Below are 21,512 nucleotides of genomic sequence, written 5' to 3'. Positions count from 1 at the left end.
GGTTTGATCTCCTTGCAGTCCAAGGGACTCTCAAGAGTCTTCTCCAACACCACAGTTCAAAAGCATCAATTCTTCAGCTCATCTTTCTTTAGAGTCTAACTGTCACATCCACACATGACTACTGGAAAAATCATAGCTTTGACTAGACAGACCTTTGTTGGCAAAGTAATGTCTCTGCTTTTTAATATGCTGTCTAGGTTGGTTATAATGTTTCTTCCAAGGAGCAAGGGTCTTTTAATTTCATGGCTGCAGTCACCATCTGCAGTGATTTTGGAGCCCCCCCACCCCAAAATAAAGTCTCTCACTGTTTCCACTGTTTCCCCATTTATTTGCCATGAAGTGATGGGACCAGTTGCCATGATGTTAGTTTTCTGAATGTTGAGTTTTAAGCCAACTTTTTCACTCTCCTCTTTCACTTTCACCAAGAGGCTCTTTAGTTCTTTGCTTTCTGCCGTAAGGATGTTGTCATCTGCATATCTGACATTATTGATATTTCTCCCAGCAATCTTGATTCCAACTTGTACTTCATCCAGTCCAGGATTTCTCATGATGTACTCTGCATATAAGTTAAATAAGCAGGGTGACAATATACAGCCTTGACATACTCCTTTTCCTATTTGGAACCAGTCTGTTGTTCCATGTCCAGTTCTAACTGCTGCTTCCTGACCTGCATACAGATTTCTCAAGAGGCAGGTCAGATTGCCTGGTATTCCCATCTCTTTCAGAATTTTCCACAGTTTGTTGTCGTCCACACAGTATATTATTTATAAACTGGGCTTCCCTGGTAACTCAGCAGGAGACATGGGTTCAATCTCTGGTGGGGAAGATCCCCTGGAGAAGGAAATGGCAACCCACTCCAGTATTCTTGCCTGGAGAATTCCACGGACAGCAGAGCCTGGTGGACTACAGTCCATAGGGTCACAAAGAGTCAGACATGACTTAGCCACTAAACAACAACAGTTGTTTTTAATATTCACATAAAGATAAAAATATGAATATAAATATGTGTACATGTACATTTAGTAGTTCCCTATTGATTTAAAATTTAAAAATAGAAGAAAATCATCAAGGCTACATATATATAATATAGGGATTAAGGGGAAATTTTATAACATTACAGAAGCCCAGAAAAAATAAATTAGATGCATTTGCCATTAAAATTATAACTTTTGTATACACACTGATATCAGTATTAGTTAGGGTTCTTGGTTGGAACCAACATGTTCAGAAAATCGATTTGGAAGGGAAAATGCCCAAACTCTACTGAGGAACTACTTTTGAGAAGATACCTCTGCTGCCCCCGTAGGACATTGAAGCCACGGTTCACTGTCTTGCTTTCATCATTTCCACCTTAGAGTTATGTGCAGGTTAGCCGCAAGGGAACCTGGGAAAGTGAGTTTCTGCTTTCTAGTTTAGGAGACAGATCTCATGAGTAGAAAATTATCCACATACAGAAAGAGTGGTCAGTAGATCTTAGAACTGCCACAGACATGACAAACGTTCACTACACTAACAAAGTCAGAAGACAGATAATAAGAATTGCAAGGGAAAGAAAAGGTTGCAACACAATGATGATGAGTGTTTAATGTCTATAATACAGGAAGAATCCTTACAAATTGTAAAGAAGAGGACAAGGTACTCAATAGAAAATTACATCAAGGATATGAATAGGGAATTCACAAAAGAATAAACTCAAATTTCCTGTACTTAAAATAACAATGTAATATTTATCACTTTACCATCACCAACTGACAAAATTTTTAAATTTCAATAAACCTATTGCTGGTCAGTATAAAGGAAATGATACATTCTTTGCTACTGGAATGATAAATAATTCCCATCTTTTTGGAGAACAATTTAACAATGCCTTTAAAAATGTAAATAACCACAGCCTAGAAGCAACCACATTCTTCAGGAGTAAAAACACCACAGTATAAAAATATACATATGAGAATGTTCACTGTCTTTTTTTTTTTTTTTTTAGAGACAAAAATCTGAAAGCATGAATGGCCTTCAACTAAGAAAAAATTATGATACAGTCACACTATGGGCTATTGAGAAGCAATTAGAAACCACGAGTAAGACCTATGCCATTTGTCTTGGAGTAATTATGACAACAAGTGGTTGAGTGAGAAAAGCAAGATGCAGAGAAACAATCAGAACAACACACAACATACACTATAAAAAACGGCAGGCACTGAATTTTTTAAAAGAATCCTCATGGGGGAGGGTGAATTGATGAAGGTGAAGAAAGGGAACAGAGAAATAGCAAAGCAAACAAACAGAAACAAATCTTGCAAATTAAAAACATAACCAAAAATCTCATTTCCTTTACTTACCTGAGTTATGTATATACTTGCTTAACTGTTTCTTAAAACATCTCTAGACTTTAGAAATGTCTAAAATATATTCTTAGGTGAAAAATTATTCAACAGAGTAATATGTAGAGAATGAGTGCATTAAAAAAAAAGGTGTGTGTGTTTGTATATGTTTTTACCAAAAACATTATACATACCTGTTTATTAATTCTGGTTTCATTAGAAAGGGTAGATTTGCAAAGCAAAGAATGGTTACTTATTATACTAATCCAGTTAATTTCAAAATTTACAATGCATTAAAAAACAAAAACTTAAAAATATGTTAACATTCTAAAATATACTATAAAGGGAATAAGCTGTATTATGATTCAGGGAATAATTGGAGACCACTGATTGAGAGGAGGCCTTTGGGAGAGCCTCTCTGGGGACAGTGTCTGAGCTGAGACCCGAACGATAACAATGAGCTTTACTGTGGAGAACTGGACAAAGAATTTTCTGAGTCCACAGGCCTGATAGTTCATCTGAAGGGCAGAAAGGAAGCCAGCTGCCTGCTGTGTCGGGGACAAGTGGATAGGTTTGTGTGGGTTAAGGTCAGAGAGGCAGGGACTTGCAGACTGCCACTGGTAATAGTCTGGGTTAAACCACTTCTGGTAGCAAATAGGCTAAAGTACTTACAATTTAAAACCTTTTCAACAACTTCAAACTGGAGAGACTCCAGCCCTTGATCACTAGACTCAACTCAGTTCAGGTGAGTTTGAACTTGGATGGTGCATCTCACGTTGCAGACTGCTTCCAACCACAGGCAGTAGGACCTTGTCTCAGTCCATGCTGAAATAGAACAGAAACAAAAGCATAAACTAAAACAAAGTTTTCCTCCCCACAGGTTGATAAAGAAGCACTGTTATAAGCCCTGGAAGATGTTTGGTTGCTATTCTCAAAGAGGTAGGAAACAATTTAAACATTTTGAAAAGAAATGAGTCTTTGTATGTATTTTACAGAAGAATTCTCTAGTTTAAAACCAGAATTACCCCAGCTTTCATGGTTAGTTATGGATTGGAAGCAATTAATTAAGAGTTAGACAGGAAGGTAGGCGACTGCTGTGATGTTGCGGGTGGGAGATGGTGTCTGGGACCACGCAGTGGCAGCTGGACTGGAGGACAGAAAAGGGAGAGTCTGGAGGAACCATCAGTGATTTCCGGTTTCCTTCCCTTTTCTTTCCCTTTCCTTCCCTTTTCTTCTTTCTTATTGACATAAGAACTGGTACATTATGATGACATCTATTGAGATGGAGATAATGGGAGAAGAAAAAAATCAAAGGCAAAAATCAAGATTTCTGTCTTAGTCAAATTTAAGTTTGAAATGTGTATTATAAAACAAAATGGAAATAAAGTTCATAAGAGAGGTGTGTGTGGACTAGAGGCATAATTGGGGGAGTTATTGGCACACAGATAAAGTGTGTACAATCATCCTGGTGTGCCCAGGACTGTTCTTGTAGGGCTAAAAGTTCTAAGATTTGGGGGTCCTCTTACTCCTTGGAAGACTGGGGTAGCTGGGGTACCATCTCCCCATGGTGTAGATGGTATTTACACCACGAAATTGGAAGAGCTACCAAGGAAATAAAACACAAGGATCGCACCAGGCAAGTATTAAGAGGAAAAAGAGAATCTTAGAAGAGCTAAGCAGTGAGGTAGGTAAGGACAAGACAGAGAAGCCTCAAATATCAGGAAACCAAAGAAGAGAGAATGTTAGTCGCAGAACACTGGTGAATGTCAAGAGAATGGAATAGCAGATTTGGTAAGATGATGGTCTTAGGTGACTCTAACAAGAATAGATTCTTGGGAGTGATGGGAAAAAACTTATAATGTCATTAAGTTGAAAAGTGAATGACAGGATGTGAATTGATAAGTACTAAGAAAGTCATCCTGAGTAGCTTTGCAATGAAGGGGAGCAGAGAAATGGGCAGTAGTTAGAAAAGTTTGGAAAGAGTATTTTGAGGAAGTAAAACTCCTATGTAAGTGCAGTCAGATTGCCAGGCAATTCTGTATGAAAGTTTTAAGTATCTGTATGAAATGTTAAATACCTGGATGTTTTTGTTGTTGTTCAGTCGCTAAGTCCTGTCTAACTCTTTGTGACCCCATGGGCTGCAGCATACCAGACCTCCCCGTCAATATCTGTATAAAAATTTTAGCACAAATGTGAAGTGGTTTTATTCCTCCTAATTGTTAATCTACAATTACATTTAGCTTCTCAGATGCTGGCATGAAAAAAGTTTTTAAATGCTTTCAGCCAATGTTTACATTTTTCAAGGGGAAGATGCTAGAGAAAAAAAGGCAAACAAGGTAAAATACTTAAAAGGGAATAATTTAAACTAGGAAACATGGATTAAAAGCCTGGTTAAAGGGGGAAAAGGAGACACATGTAGGTTGGAAGAGACTGAAAAGTAAAGTCAATGGTTTAATGTTTCATTGAAGTTGAAGAATTCTTGCAAAATGAGTACCTGAGACTGAAAACTGAATGAACGCAGGTGGCAGCCAGAGAAGGGAGTGACTGGTTTTAAGACTTCAGGTATGGTGAGCTACTGCTGATACAACCAGCATCACTGGCTGGGAGGGGGCGGAGGAACAGGTGACTGAAGGTAAGGAAGGGGTCTGACAGGCAGAGGAAATAGTTCATCCACATGCCTCCTAAAGTTACCAAAAATGATGGCATGAATCAAGATGGAGAAGAAGAGAATGAGTCAACAGTAAATTTAAGGGAGTAACTGGGTCAAAATATGAGAATAAGAAGGAGACGCACTGGGTGGTTTAGTCTGGTGGTATAAGCCGCAAATGGGAGGGGAGTGATACACAGCCAGTGCCTTAGCTTCTTCTGGTCCTGTGCTACATGGGGTATAATAGGAAAAAAACAAAACAAAACAAAACATCCTCTGTGTCAGACAAGGAAAACGGTATCATCAGGACCTAAGGTAAGGAGTTAAAGATGACGTTCAGTGAAGAGTTGGAATTGATATGGATCCTCAGGATAACATAGTCTTAGGATTGGCTACCTAATTGTTCAGGGCCCAAGGCAAAATGGAAATGCAGGACATCATATTCAAGAATCACACACATACACACTCCTATGAATACTATTCAGCCATGAGAAAACAGGAGATCATGATATGTGTGACAATATGGATGGACCTTTAGGTTTTATGCTAAGTGAAAGAGCCAAGCAGAGACAAATACTGCTCTGTGTTATGTGATATATATATATAGATATATGTGGAATTAAAAAACAAAACAGTAAAACTCATACAAATAGAGAATTGAAAAGGAGTAGCCAAAGGCTGAAGGCTGGGGAAATGGGAAGAGCTTGGTAAAAGGGTATCAACTTTCAGCTGTTGGGTGAATAAAGTCTGAAGATCTAAAGTGAAGCAGGGTGACTGTAGTTAACACTGTAAGGCATAGTTTTGAATACTTAGCATTCTCAGTCATCTTTCATGTTGCTACTTTCTAAAGAGGAAAGACACTTCATTCTTTAGGAAGTTTCTAGACATGGATTTTTGCCATGTTGATGTTTGTAGTGGATGAAGTAGAAGCCTCAGGGCATGAGATGACTTCTACTTCATGTAGCCAATCCTCGAAACCCACATTTCAAACAAGTGTATAGTCAGAAATCATTTGAGTAAGTTATCTGATAAAAGTTTATGAAATGTAATTGGGTAAATAAAATCATTATGATGGTGCTTTCACAAAAGAAAATAGTACTCATATATGGATGAATTTTTACACATTGAAAAACTATGCCCCTTGGACAATTTTGTGATCGAATTTCTTAGCACTACATTTTGCTGTGGCTCTGTACCTAAGGACTCAATGATCTCACCATGAATTACTTGGTGTGTGAGCCAAATTGGTTATCTTATTTATGACAGAATCTCAGCTTATTCTTTGTCTCCAGATACTTTCACACTGTTGTGTGTGTGGGGGATTGGGAGAAGAAAAAAATGCAATTAATTTCAGTCAAACTGATTATTTACAAATCCTTTTTAAAAAAGACACAGCTGGTTGAGTGATTTATTGGCTGACGTAATCTTTGTGCTTATGGAAATATGAATTGATTAATGCTCTCTGTCTAAACTTTGCTTTTGTTTTAATGGACTAGTAATAAATAGGAATTTTGGTCAGTTTGATGTAATCCAAAGTAGAAAACAAAGGACAAGTAATGAGTAGGCCTCCTAATTTTTTTTAAGGCACTCCCTGGAGTAGAGGATTTCATTTCCAGCTATGCATTCTAGATGACTGTATCTGTTAGCACAGTTGTATATGTGACACCTTATAATGGCACAGCTAAGTTAAAAGTAGAGAAAATACATTCAGACTCTTTCTAGTTTTAGCATTACTGAAAAAGGGAATTTTTCTTTAATTATATTTCTTAGTTAACAGAATTATTTTGCACACAACACATTTCAAAGAATTTAGAATACACTAAAATATACAGTAGTGCCACTGTATAAACTGTATCTTTCTATTATCTTCATATCCACCTTCTGGAATTTAAGTTGAATTTTAACTGATAGAGTGTATTTTAGTTGGCATTATGGTCTGAATTATATTCCTTTCAAAATTCACATGTTGGAGCCCTAAGCTCCAATATAACTAAATTTGGAGATGGGGCCTTTAAAGCAGTAATTGGGAATTCCACGGACAGAGGAGCCTGACCGGCTACAGTCCATGGGGTTGCAGAGAGTCGGACATAACTGAGCAACTAACAGTTTCACTTTACTTTTTTAAGGTTAAATGAGGTCATCTTGGATCAACAGGACCAGTGTCTTTATGAGAAGAGAAGAGATTACAGGAATGCACATGAACAGAGGAAAGGCCATGTGAGAACATACCAAGAAGGCAGCCATCTGCACGCCCAGGAGTGAGGCCTCAGAAGACACGAGGCCTGCCAGCACCTGGATCTTGCACGTCCAGCCTGCAGAACAGTGAGAATAAAGTTATGCTATTTAAGATACCTATGTGGGGTATTAATATTTTGTTATGGCAGCCCTAGCAAAGTAATAAAGTTGGAAACTGTCCTGTGTTTTTTAATTTAGTCCTAAAAATAACTCACATCTATCCATTTTTAGAACTACTAGCACACATGATAATAAGTGAGTCTTGAAAAAAATTCAATTTGGATGAAATCAGACACATTTTCATTTCTCTTAGTTTAACATGTTATTTAGAGCAGTAAAGACCTTTACAAATCACTGTTTTAATCTTATCACCAATATTTGTTGTAAAATATTAGAAAACATAGGACAAAAGAAAATCACAATGTCTTATCCTACTAAAATAGTTTGATATCTCAACATAGCTAGTAATAAAAAATGGAGGGGTTAACTACAGAAACTAATTTAAACTAGTGATTTTAAATTTAATATATGAATATCATTGTCATTAAATATACTTCATATGTACCTACACACACATAACAAACAATTTGAAAGCTATCTCATAAAATTCTGTTGAATGAATTTAGCATAATTCATGTAACCAATCAACTATTGTTGGATAATTAGAATGTCAAATATTTTCAGTAATAAACAGGACAAATATGATAAATTCTCTATGACAGATATTTTCAAAAATTAACTTATACATGTTTTCAGCTGTCTGTCTTCTAAAGCCTTCTCTTCTCCCTTCCAAAGAGGAGAAACTTTGTTTTGGCAATTTAAGGCTTGGGGTTTTGGCTGTGCTGATCCAGGAAATGGATGAATTAGAGCACTGTTTAAGTCTAAGAGGCTATATTAATTCACTTGAGGAAGACACATGCAAGACAAGAAAAAAGTTGATCTGAAAAGATGGAGAAAAGAGGTGACAGAGAAGAAATGACCAGTGCTTAATTATATTAAAAGGTTTTGGAGAGTTTTAATAGAGAATCAGAGACAGTGGGAGCAGCTGCCCAACTGTAGTGAGGATTTTAGGGAAGATAAATGGAAGAAGAGGATTTTTAGAAGTTCTGTGGGGTATGACTAAAATACCCTTCATAAGTCCTTTTGAGAACTCTTAAAATTTTCATTTTTTAAGTATTTTTAAATATCAGATGTTTTCTTTAAAATATAAAAAACACTGATTAAAACCACCACAAATGTTATGTATTCATTTTAATACATAACAGGGATCTATCTATCTATATATATGTGTGTGTGCATGTATACATATATATATGTATACAGTTAATTCTTGAATATACTCAATCTATAAATAACATGCCTCATAAAAAGGGTGTGCAAAATTTAAAGGTTTTAATCTATATTTTTAAACTGCTATATAAGAAATCTCTTTATATCCATTGACAGTATTTAAAAGTGCTTGTTTTCCTACATTACTTCAGCCTTGCCAACTGATAAACAATGATGTCAAATTATTTTAACTTTCATTTTTATTAAATGTGTGTAGATATTTTCTCATATTATTTCTCTGTCTCTCTCCCTCTCATATAAATGGCTGGCCTATAAATTTTCTTTGTAATTAAAGGTTGGATAATATCTCATGAAATGTATAGTTTCCAATATTTATAAGATTTTTTGCACAATATTTTCACTTTTAAGTGAAATGCAAAGCTTGTATGTTACTTTAAAAAAATCTAGTTTTAGGTAATGGTGCAGATGTAATGTTTTCTAACTACAGAATTTTGTTGTTTTAGAACTCTTAGAAAATACTTTTCTTAGTTATCATTCTTTCTTAGAATATGGATTATTTCTTCAGTTAAAAGCGTTGACGTTCAGATTCAATTTAACTTTCTTTTGGATAGATGTCGTCCGCCAGACTCCAAAACTCTATTTAACTTCAGAGGAAATTGATGAGTAGACAAACGCATTTATATTTTTACTTTTTCTTATTGCCTCAGTAATTTTAGATATGTTATTCCTTATTACTGTTTAAGCCTTAAGCATGCACCTATGCTCTTGATCAGATTCCCTTCTCCCTTTCTTATGTCGAGTAGTAAAATCTATCAACAAACTAATAACTCAAGACAAAACTTGAGAATCGCATTTAACACATTTAACCTTTTCCTCTACATTTTCTGTGAAATCCTATCGGTTTTATTCTGTATGTTTCTTTTTCCCGATCATGGCAAATAGTGCTAAGCACAGGCCCTTATTAGCTCATCATGATCTTTTTCATAAATGTCTTAATGCATCTTCATCATCTAATGAATTCCAGACTCTCTTAATATGGTACCTAAAGCCCTCTTGATCAGTTCTAGCTCTCTTGTCCAGTCTCTTCTGTCTCTCCATCTCTTCCATTTGTTTTGAGTGATTTGTGGTTCCCTAAAATTCAACATGCTTTATGCCTCTGTTCTTTTCATAAACTATTTCCTTGGAAGTAAGAGTCTATGATATGCCTTTTTCTTTGATTTCTTAAATTTAGCTTTTAAGAGTTAGTTTACTTGCCCCTTGAGAGCTTATCTGGTATGGGCCAGGTGCTCATGCTTATATATACATATATGTGTGTGTGTGTGTGAGTGAGTGACTCAGTCGTGTCCGACTCTTTGTGACCCCCATGGACTGTAGCCCACCAAGCTCCTCTGTCCATGGGATTCTCCAGGCAAGAATACTGGAGTGGGTTGTCATTCCCTTCTCCAGTATATATACTTTACAATACTTTTCCTTCTGCTTATGACCTTTCTGTATCATGATTAAGCTCTTGGCTCATTTTCTACTTCTTTTGTGATTAGAAGTAACTTTATGTATAACAGTATCTCATTTTCCTCTGTGCTTAAAATATTTTATCTAATAGCAAATATACATATATGTCTGTATATAGTAATATATGTATATATGCTATTAGGATATATATACACACACATGCATACACAGTAAGTAATTTTTGGACTAAACCAAATGCCACATATTCATTTCTCCTCTACTATGATAAGTGTAAGAAATAAGCTACTGTAATTTTCTTAAAAACTTGAAACAAGTTCAGAAAGTGTTTACTATTATACTTTCTTATTTCACTAGAGGAGGGGGAAATCCCTAACCCTTGGCTCCAAGTTTATATATTTAGTGTAAAGGGATGTATCTTATCAGTCTTATTAGTCAGATAGAAGTTCACATTCAAATCCATAAACTTATTTTTGTTAACTTTATAGAAAACCTCTATTTTATGAACCATCACCTGCCTTCAAATAATAGCATAACTTTAACCAACAGAGAAGAGACACAAGAAGAAAGCTGAAATATGGGGAGAAAAATATGGGCCCAAAGGGGAGAATGAGCTTCCTTGGTGGCTCAAGCAGTAAAGAATCTGCCTATAATGCAGGAGACGTGGGTTTGATCCCTGGGAAGATCCCCTGGAGAAAGGAATGGCAACCCTTTCCAGTATTCTTGCCTGGAGAATTCCATGGACAGAGGAGCTTTGGGGGCTACAGTCCATAGGGTCGCAAAAGTCAGACACGACTGAGTGACTAGATTGAGTGACTAACACTTTCACACTTTCACAAAGGGGAAATGGAGCAACATAGGCTTGGAGTTCACTGGCTTTTGTCAGATCTTTGATAAGCTTACTGGCTTCATGCGGCAGGGCTGCACTCACCTCTGGATCCCACACAGCCCTTCCACTGCCTTATCTTAGGGGTGGAGGGGAGCCTCTGAAAAACAGCGTGGAATAGAGCAACGTGACATGAGATTATGAGAATCTAAACTAATTATTAAGTTTGCTTTGACAGTGCTAAAAACCACGAGCTTTCATATACATACTTTTTCACATCATACATAGATATACAGAGAAATTGTAATTCATTCTATTATATTTTTTAATTATTTGTCATAATCTTGCTTGACCTGACTTAAATTCCTTAAAGATGGAATGTATAAATCACACTATATTTTTTAACTCCCTGCACATAAAACATTGGCTATGCTCCAGGTATCTGATAATTTTTGGTTTTAAGTTTAAAAAAAATCTTTTTTCCCTAATGACCATTACCAAGAAGTCAACAGGCCATCAGTGCATAGGTAATATAACCATGAGTTGTCTCCTACCTAACCAAGTTGGGGAAACAGCTAGAAATATTTAATAACTAACGGTGCTTTTCCCTCTCATTTGTATAATTTATGGCAGCAGAGAACTGGAGGATTCATGTGTGCTGTGCTTATTTGCTCAGTTGTGTCTGACTCTTTGCAACCCCATGGACTGTAGCCTGCCAGGCTCCTCTGTCCATGGGTGGAAGGGGAATGAAAAGAATCTTCCCTCTCCTACATTTGAGAGAGTCTGTGCCCCTGAATCCTAGATTCTTTGCATGCAGGAGCTGTGACTCATTAGTATTTTATCCCCAGTGCCTGGCACATAGTAGGTACTTACAACATGTCAGAATAAGTTAATAGAGGAGAAAATTCTGTTAAGGAACATCTCAACAATTGAGTGAATGGACAGAATACATGTGGGAGAGGAGTTCATTAACTCAACACATGCAGGTACAAACTAAATTTTAGATTAGTCAGAACCAGAAACAACTGCTGCTTTGTGAATTTAAATTTAGTTAGACCTAAGGGAGTCTCACGGAGAAGGAAATGGCACCCCATCCAGTGCTCTTGCCTGGAGAACCCCAGGGATGGGGCAGCCTGGTGGGTTCGCGAAGAGTCGGACACGACTGAGCGACTTCACTTTCACTCATTGGAGAAGGCAATGGCAACCCACTCCAGTGTTCTTGCCTGGAGAATCCCAGGGACGGCGGAGCCTGGTGGGCTGCCGTCTATGGGGTCGCACAGAGTCGGACACGACTGAAGTGACTTAGCAGCAGCAGCAGCAAGGGAGTCTCAGGTCACGTCTGTTACCTGATTTTCACTTGTGACAAAATGACAAAGGAGTGACATTCAGTGATAACAATCGAGAAACTGATTTCCTTCTATTTTGGGGGGTAGTTTATTTCCTTGTCTTCTTCCTATTTTTAAATGCTTGCAGGTAGCAATATGAAGCAGAATCAGCACAATCTCTCAGTGTCACAACTGGAAAATGGGTTGACCATTGTAACAGCCACCATAATTACCTACAGGCTACTTCAGGGCCCGCTGTGTGATGGACCAGACCTGGAAGCTCAGCTGTTGTCAGCAGCGTGGTAGGACCTGCTTGCACATATGCAACCACTGTGCTAGGCTTCCAGGCTGAAAGAAACTGAAACAAGGGTTTGGTGTTTTGAGTTGAGGCACACCATGAATAAATACCTAACGCTGATGTTAGTATTATGCCAAAGTCAGGAATCTGTTTGGATAATTGAACATGACATTCATTCTCTTACTGCTGAGTGAAGGAAGGTGGAAAAGTGCATTTTTTGCTTAACTGGGCCTATCACTTTGAAATTTAGCCCCCATCATCTGTTACACTGAGAGGGGAATGCTGGCATTTTACGAAATATATTCCCCCAAAATAAAGGAAATGTAGTTTGTAATGTTCAGAAGCCAGAGCGTTCGACTAGTCCCCTCATTTGTTTTTCAGGTTGTGCCTAAATTGGCTTGCAGATTTATCTGCCACGCATTGCACATGGATATTTTTGTCACCGCATATTTAACAACAGCTGTGATCCTGATGGGGATTCAGTTAACCAAAGGCCCCTCTGCATGCAAGCGGTCACCAGGCATCTAATGGGCTGAGGGCTGAAACGACAATAAAGTGAGCAGAGCCGCGCAGCTGCGGACCAAATGTCGGGTAATAACTAGCAGTTGGCCATTACGGGGTTAACTGCTGGTGTTCTGGTGAATGTAAAAAAATGTGGAGGTCCTGCTCAAAAACACAGCCAAAATGTGAATAGTTCCACTGGGTCAGAGTTAAAATGCTTCTGCTTCCTTTTCAACTGCTGATTATTTTCAGGATACCAATCTTGTGGGAGTGTCTAACACATATATTATTATAATTGTAATTTTTTTGATAACTATGTCATAGTTTTCCAACATGCTTTTAATCGAAACAAGGGATCATTGCAGAATTATCAGCTTCTTAGTCTCTGGGGTTTCAGCCACTAGTGCCTGTGCCTATATAATTTCCAGACTTGTTACATCTACCCTAGGAAGAATTTTTACCTATACTTGTTGAGTTGAAGAGCCATCTACTCTGTTGTTTTAAACAAATGAAATTGTATCACTGCAATGTCAGTCCAAACATGTGTAATTAACATGGAAAATATGTCTAAGCCATATTGGTCAAGATAGATGACTTCCTTGCATGACTTATAAACAGTTAGAGGCAAAAAGCCAGGATGTCAAAACCAAGTTGTATACCGCAAAGTTTTATCTGGGAGGACTTTCAAATTACAAAGGAAACTAAAGACTAAAATTCAGCCTGCCATACTTTCTCAATAAGGAGGGCAGCTTTCTGGTATCTGTATTAAAATAATCCTCTGTCCTTCTCTTTGACAGGTTTTTTTACACTGCAAAGGTCAAAACAGACATCTTATTCTCCTGGAAATGTTCATCAAACAGTATAATGGTACATGTCAGAGCTTTCAAATTATTCCGGCTGGAAACAGGTCTCTAATCTCCTTTTAAATTTTATCAGTGACAGCGCACAGAATTCTCTTTGGAATTCTTTGATCAGCGGCCTAGGTTCTGAAAGGCAGAGTTTAGAACTCTGCCCCCTATGTGTTTTTCTGAGTCTGCTGGAAGCCATGAGCTTTGACTTTTTTCCTAGGGTTGTTTTCCTAGGTAGTGATCCAATAATACTATTATTAACAGGTAGCAGAGCCCATGGGAATGTAGACAACTTACCTGCAGGTGCTCTGTTCCTTTGCTGGCAAAAATGAGCTCACTCTGAGTATACCTGAAGAATCTTTTTTGTCCTTAAGTATAATGCACTTCTGTTTTTATGTCATCGGTGGCATCAATTATAAATTAAATGTGCCAAGAACCTCTGAGAAAAAGCCTCCTTGTGACTGACTCACATCCAAGAAGGATTACTTACTAAGGTATAAGTTAACTTAGGAAAAGAAAAATTGCTTGACTATAGCCCTACACAGCAAGACAGCCCTTTCCAGAAGGTATAATGAATTATCAGTGAAGAGGTTTGTAGACTTACTTATATGGGAAATTCTACCTCTGAGAAAGAGCCCTTGGTTCCTTTCAGGTGCTATGCCAACAAGGTTCTTGACTACTTGGTTCGTGAAAGCTTGCTATTCATGAACTAAACTCATGTTTATTCTAATATTAAAGGCCTTGAGATGTGTAATTTATTCTTTAATTATCAAGCAGCTTGAGCTCTGAGTGGTATTTTCATACATGAAAGAGAGGGACAGTGAAAGCAAAAGAGGGAGAAAGGGAGGGAAAGAGGTCTAGGAATATTTCACTCTAGTGTTTCTAAAGGGAAAATTAATTATCTAAACTGTACTGTCTTGAGGTTACCTGAAGAAGGGTATTCATAAAATAAGACTGCTTCCTGCTGCAGAGTTGTTTTCTTGTGTATTACATAGATTTTTTTTTTAATATCCATCAAGGAGAGGGAAGTTAATGTTCTGCCAGCTATATATACATATACGTACTCATGGGCAGGGAAAGTAAACGTGAAACACATGAGCTCCTGGGAAACTGAACAAAAACGTGGAAGGCCTCACTTGTCCCTGGGAATGTGGTAAAGCTAGGAGAGCAGAACCATCATCACTCCATCTTTCCTGGCTTTAGTCCCATGTAAGCATTCTAGAAAACCGTTCCTACCCTCTCTCCCTTCCACTGGGCACCTCTGATAAGATCCGACAAGACTGGCAGGAGACAGTAAACTGGAACAAGGATGCATTCCTTTCTGTCTTCACCCCACTGGGACCTCAGTATGGAGGATGAGACATCTATGTCAGCCCCGCCCCTCAATCACTGCAGCTTTGCAGCCCTCACTTTCATCTGGATGGACTGAAGACCTCACAGAAGAGTGGGGAAAGTATTAGGCATCACCAGAAAAGAACTTACCAAAAAAGGATGTGGGGTGCTACCTTGTAAGCCAAAACTCAGTTTTATTTTATTTTTTTTTTTAGGACTCAGGCTGATGCCAGTCTGGTCGAGCAACTGCCAACAAATCAGTAAGTATAGTCCAAGGGATTTATTCTCTTTTTTAAAGTTGAAGATGTAAGGTAGTAAATTACTTTAAGATATATTCTCAGCCAAAGCTGACCTGGGGATGTGTTATATAAGCGTGGTATATACCCATGGGCATATAATCACATACGTGTGTATCAAGGAATGAATCTGTCATCCTGCGTGTATCCAATCTCTTGTGAAATTCTGGGCACTGGAAGTTGGTAGCTGCAGCAACCACAGCATATGCTATAAGCATTTCAGCTATTAGTATCTGACAGTTGGCAGGTGCATTCAAGAATGACAACTCTTGGCAAGTTCCATCTTATCCTTGCACACGAATAATAAAGAGAAAGGAATACTTTCAGTCTGGCAGAAATAAGCAACAGGTGCTAAAGGCCTTTGCTGTAGTTTAACAGAAGGGAGTATATTAAACTGTGAAATAAGCAAACATAATTATAACATACTTATAATGAAAATGATGGCCCCTGGTTATTTCTTGTCTAGACTTGTTCAAAGACCCTGGGGCCAGCACACCTTAGGGGAAGGATTATTCTCTTTAAAAATAACAGAATGCATAAAATATTTAATAGTATACCCTTCATATAGTAAACCCTTCATATAGTAAAAGTCCTTCAGGGATTCTAAAATCTAAGGGCTATTTTTTCAGACGTGGAGCTTTAAGGGTTATCCCATATGTTCAGGGCTTGGAGGCTCCAGCATGTCCTTATCTAGAATCTGTTTGTCTATTCTTTAGCTTAAGGAGCTGAATCCAGTATTTTACTCTCTTCTTGCATTCATTCTAGGTCTTGAAAGAGATTATTTATTGCATCAATGCTGCTATTCACCACACATGTAAGATTGCTAATGTCAAGAGTAACTTATTCCTGTGTCTCTCCTGGTCTAGAAGCTGTCAATGAAGATGGTATATCCCAAAGTTCCTACAGCTTTGTATCCCTACTGTATCTTTTGTCTAATGCTTTGTTTGCAAAATAAGAATGCAATAGCATAATTTGACAATTGTAGTAAAAATGACTAATATATTTAGGCTCTGGAGTGAAGATTTGCCAAATTCAGAACTGTTTCTAAATTCTGCATATGTGGTTTTACCTTAATTAAATTTCCCAAGGCTGTTTCTTTTTCTGTAAAGTGAAAATAATACTGAGTTAGCCAAAAATGTCTTTCAGATTTCCCCATTCAGCGGATGGAAAAACCTGAACGAACTTTTTGGCCAACCCAATAAAAGCATTTAGTTCACAGGCTCTTTTGCGACCTGAGTTAAATAATGCATTTATTTGCCTTAATAAAAGTATCATATTGTGTTTATTTGAATATGTTACTTTTATTTATGTTTCTTAGAGTAGATTTCATTGCAAAGAACTGAGTGGGAATAAGGGTGCTAAGAAAGATCATGTGATATTCAGACTTCTCTAGATGCAATTTCTCTGATAAACTTTCTTCCTGTGTCATGATCTGAGGCTTTGCTAATTAAAGTGTGCTTCATAGACCAGCAGCATTGGCATGGCCTGGGAGCTTATGAGAAAGGCAAACCAAATTGATTCACAGTCTGTATTTTAATGAGATCCCAAGTGATTTGTGCACTTTAAATTTGAAAAGCTCTGAGTGAGACAGCTAAAGTCCTTATCCTTGCAGACGTTCCTCATCTTACCCCTACATTAATCATGTGGATTAATCATCTGCACTCGGTGAGCTGGCACAACAGGTGGAAGGGGACAGGGCAGAGGACACTCACAGGGGAGCCGCCCAGGGGAGGACCGCGCAGTGGCCGTTCTCCCGGTGGGAGCGCCGCGGATCACAGACACAGCGAAGCACCAGACCTGGAGGCCCCTCCTCCAACACCTAGGAAGCAGACCCCACCCCTGACAGGCGCACTGACACCCGCAGAGCAGAGGGAGGCCCTGCTGGATACCCAGGCAGGCTCTGGTCACCACCACGCCAATCCAACTCCCTGCTGCAAAGTCCTGTCGGTCGTGTCCGACTCTGTGCGACCCCACAGACGGCAGCCCACCAGGCTCCCCCGTCCCTGGGATTCTCCAGGCAGGAACACTGGAGTGGGTTGCCATTGCCTTCTCCGAATGAGACTCCCTGGCAAGGGGATGATCGCTCAAGTCTCTGGACCAACCTCGCCCACCGGGGAGCAGACACCAGAAGTAAGAGGAACTACTTTAAAATTTCTGAATTGTCAAAGTCCTTCATAACAAATGACACTTTACTGATACATGTCATTTAAATTTTTCTGGTGCACACGCAGACCCCAAAAGCTGTAACTGGTGCTACCTCTTCTTCCCTCTCTCACCCCAGCACTTTCACACTCTCATCGCTTCATTCCTAGATTTTGATTGCCAGTTTCTAGAGAAACTACTAATATATAGGGCATTTCCTTCTTCTGATTTTGAAATTGACATAATATCTACGTGAGGCTTTGTGAGAGAGATGTGAGAAAGGTACAGATCATTGCTTCATTCCATAAATTACTTTTTTTATCCTATTAAATCGCTGATAGATTTATTTCTGCCTTGGAGAAAAGTTTAGTTAAAAGACATTTCAAGGCAAGTTTTGATTATTCTTAATGAAGACAAATACATTCAAATAAATTGCAATTAGTTAATTCAAATTAATCATTTAAAAATTCAGGTAAAGATTTTTTTTTTAGAAAAAGATGGTAAGTTTCTCCTAAATAAATATATATACACACATATGTAATTATATATGAGATATATAATTATATATTTAAAAAGAAATAATATTTATATTATTTATATATTTTTATATGTGTTTATAAATATATATATATTTCTCTTTTGAATAATACTTTAGAGTTACATAAACAGTCCTGTGGTCTTTTTTATGTTTGACACTATTATTATTTCCGATTAATGGGGATATTTTCTATACAGATTTTTTTTCACTAAGAAGTTGAGCGCTATCTCATAACAAAGACAGCTTGAGAATGTGTGTTAACAAAGTCAAACACTGGAAATGAATTTCACAGTCCTCCGCACTGCTCATTCTCACCTCATGAATCCACAAGTGTCTATGAATTTGAAGGATTGCTGCTGGTGGATGATCTCACCTTCCACACTTCCATAGTCTCTGGTTACGCTTTTTCTCCTGTAAATGGCTCCCTGTACTTGGGGCTGCAGTGCCAAACTTTCTAGACAGGCGTAAATTACTGCTTTGTCTCCCTTCCCCTCCTTCTTCATTTATATTTCACACTGTATGACAGACCTGAAACGGCTGAGTAATGGATGGTGCTAAGGGATGCTGGCTATTGATTGTGCTTCCTTCGTGCTCTGGGTGTTTTACATGTCTGAAATAACAAACCGTATGATACTAGAGATCGAAGGACTTGAACATTTTCATTTGTAGGAGGGAGGCTTTGGTTTTATAAAAGCAGCTGCAAATTAGACTAATTGCTAACTGAAAAGAATGTCTGCAATATGTAGTCAGACAAAATAAGAAAAATATAGTAAGGCCAAAGTAGTAAAGTATACACTTCCTTTTACATAGAGCATTGAGTCATTGACTGAGCTGACATTCCTGCTGTAAACTCACTCATTTTCATAAATTTCTTTTTTTCCATTTTAGGAAGAAGATGGATATTTATGTCATGCCAGCCCCAGTACCTAACCTACATCTTAATGGGAAGGGCAGTGCAGCAAATACTCTTCTTTCTCTTACTTGGTTCATTTTAAATTTATAGACTTTAAAACTATTTATCAACTAACTTCCTTCCTCCTTTCCTTCCTTCCTCTTTTTTCCAAAATAATCTTAAATTTTCTCCTGAGGGGAATACCAGTTTTCTCCTCACTGTTCATGTAGTACGTGCTCCCTACAAATTCTTTTTCACTGTAAACATAGAGGCTGCGGATGCCATTTTTTTAAAATTCAAAACAACTAATAGTGGTAAACTCTGTAATTTCTTTCAAAATATATTCTGCAAAATAAGTGCTTGACATTATATTGGAACTAAAATGCTCAAATTAAGAGAAGGAAGGAAATGAGTATTTATTTGAGGATCTACTATGTGCCAGAAGTTTTCTGTACATGAAATCTTTTAATCCTCATCACAGCAGTGGGTGAGAGCTGTTATTCTTTCCAATTTGTGTTTCAGCAACTGAAATTGAGACACTCGGCAGCTCACGCAGCATGCCATAGCTACCAAGTGACTTTCCCACTTTCTTATATACCAGTGTCCCCTCCCTTAATTTTGCAAATGAGACCCATGAGGTGCAGAGAGATCAGGGGGCTTAAACTGGTGTCTGAGTTTGAATTGGATAATAGGTCCTCTGACTCAGTTCATCCCACTAAGCCACTGGGAATACAAAGATGAGGGGGGAAAACTCATGAAATTGACCCTAAAATTAAAATTCACATGAAAATGTCTATAAGAAAATTTACCGTGTTCAGTTTTTTTGAGGCATGGAATCTGTTAATATATTTCCTGTCTGTTACTGAGAAGAAAAATCTCATGTGATTCCTCCTCATGTTTCTTTTCCTTTAGTGCCATGACTGTTATTTTTAAGGAATTTTGTATCTGGATGCTGGCAACACAACTTTCTCGTCTCCATGGCACTGGGGCATAGGTCAGATTGTGCTGGGCCAAACTCCAAATATATAGCATGAATTTTCTATTTTACAGCTATTAAGGCAAACTGACCTCAGAAATTTGTGCAACCGTTCAAAGAATGAGCCTTATCTTACTCTTATTGCTCTCTCTACCTTTTTCCTCCAACATCAGACCTGGAACACAGAAGCTACTCCTAGTACAGTGATTATTTTTGCACATGTTGCTCTCTTTTCCTCCTACCAGAGTTTCCCTTAGAACAAGAACTCCACAGTTGCTAAATAGACAGAGGTTGTGCATGGCTGTTACTATATTTACAGATGAGACAAGATTTGGTAGGTGAGAGGTTGGGAGAAAGGATTGAAAAGAAAGGTTCAAGGTTAAGAGTTCTTATACCCATTTCTCTGAAGAGTTGCTAAAAAAACAAAAACCACATAACAAAATCTGAGCGTCTTTCTCAGCCCCTGGAAACCTGCCCTAGAGGTGTGCAGCAAGTGGTCTCCACATTCTCCATACCAGGCCAGCTTGCCTACTCGCTGTTCCTCAAATATACCTCATCCTGTCTCTTCTCTGAGCTTCTTAGTAAAAGGTTCCCTCTGATATAACTGTCTTCTCTTCCTCCACTTCTGCCAATCACATTTCTACACATCCCTCAACACTGGGTGTAAATGCTTCCCACTCCATGCAGGCCTCTCATGAACTGAGGGTCAGGAATCCCTTTTGTCCGTGACTGTAGCAGCCGGAACACAGATCTTCTGTAGCACTTACCACTTACTCTACTAAATTTGGAATGCTTTTATGTCATTGTATCTTCTTTATAAGGTTAACAATTATTTCTATATATCCAAAAGTATAATCCTCATTCCATTTTATTGTTTTTTCACTTGACTTCTAGGACCTGATGCTGTCTCAGTTTTCCTCCTCGCTCACTGGCCATTTCTTCTTGGTGTCTCGTTCCCTCCCTCTATTTGGGTTCTGGCTTATCAGTCTGGACTCTTCACTATTTAGTAAAGCTTCGTTTTGGCACTTGATCAATACCCACTCACTCCCAAGATGATCTTACAGAATTTTACACCTTTAAATATCATCTCAGTGCTGACGACTCTCAAATACATGTATCCAGCCTGGACCCTGACCTCAGCTCCAGATGGTTCTCCCCACCTGTGTGCTGAGTCATCTTCATTTTGCCTCCTTACTTGGCATCTCCCGTGACATGTGTCCAAAACAGAACTCCCAGCCCCTGCCCCACTGCCATCCCTCAAAACTTGCTTTACCTCCTACCTTCTCTTCTGTAGTAAATGGCAACTGACATTTTAGAATCATTGATTCATCTCTTTCTCTTAATTTATGCATACAGTCTTTTAGCAAATCCTGCAAATCTCAAATATATATTCAGAATCTACTTCTAGTCATTTCTTGTCTATGACCCTGATCCAAGCCATAATTATCTCTCATCTGGGATACTCAGTGCCTTGCTGACTGGTTTCTCTGTCTCTACATGCACACATCCTACTGTGTGTGTGCGTGTGTATACAACAGGGCAACTATACTGATTTAGGAATAATTAGAAGGTATTGCA

General features: G+C 38.2%; 1 protein-coding gene across 2 annotated transcripts in view; it reads left to right on the top strand.

The window, feature by feature from the left end:
- The window catches only part of CRPPA (CDP-L-ribitol pyrophosphorylase A), a 435,402-nt gene extending 414,150 nt beyond the window's left edge, over window positions 1–21,252 (top strand). For both annotated transcript variants that reach the window (XM_043872970.1, XM_043872969.1), the window contains 8 exons: window positions 3,202–3,260; window positions 7,095–7,290; window positions 12,791–13,000; window positions 13,708–13,777; window positions 15,306–15,350; window positions 16,152–16,270; window positions 16,999–17,516; window positions 18,955–21,252. The gene's annotated coding sequence lies outside the window, so the exon portion shown is untranslated. The remainder of the gene's footprint in view (window positions 1–3,201; window positions 3,261–7,094; window positions 7,291–12,790; window positions 13,001–13,707; window positions 13,778–15,305; window positions 15,351–16,151; window positions 16,271–16,998; window positions 17,517–18,954) is intronic.
- Window positions 21,253–21,512: the final 260 nt, after the last annotated feature.

This window comes from Cervus elaphus, chromosome 18 (genome assembly GCF_910594005.1).
Source record: "Cervus elaphus chromosome 18, mCerEla1.1, whole genome shotgun sequence".
In the NCBI taxonomy this organism is placed as follows: Eukaryota; Metazoa; Chordata; class Mammalia; order Artiodactyla; family Cervidae; genus Cervus; species Cervus elaphus.
This window is presented reverse-complemented; position numbering and strand designations above follow the sequence as displayed.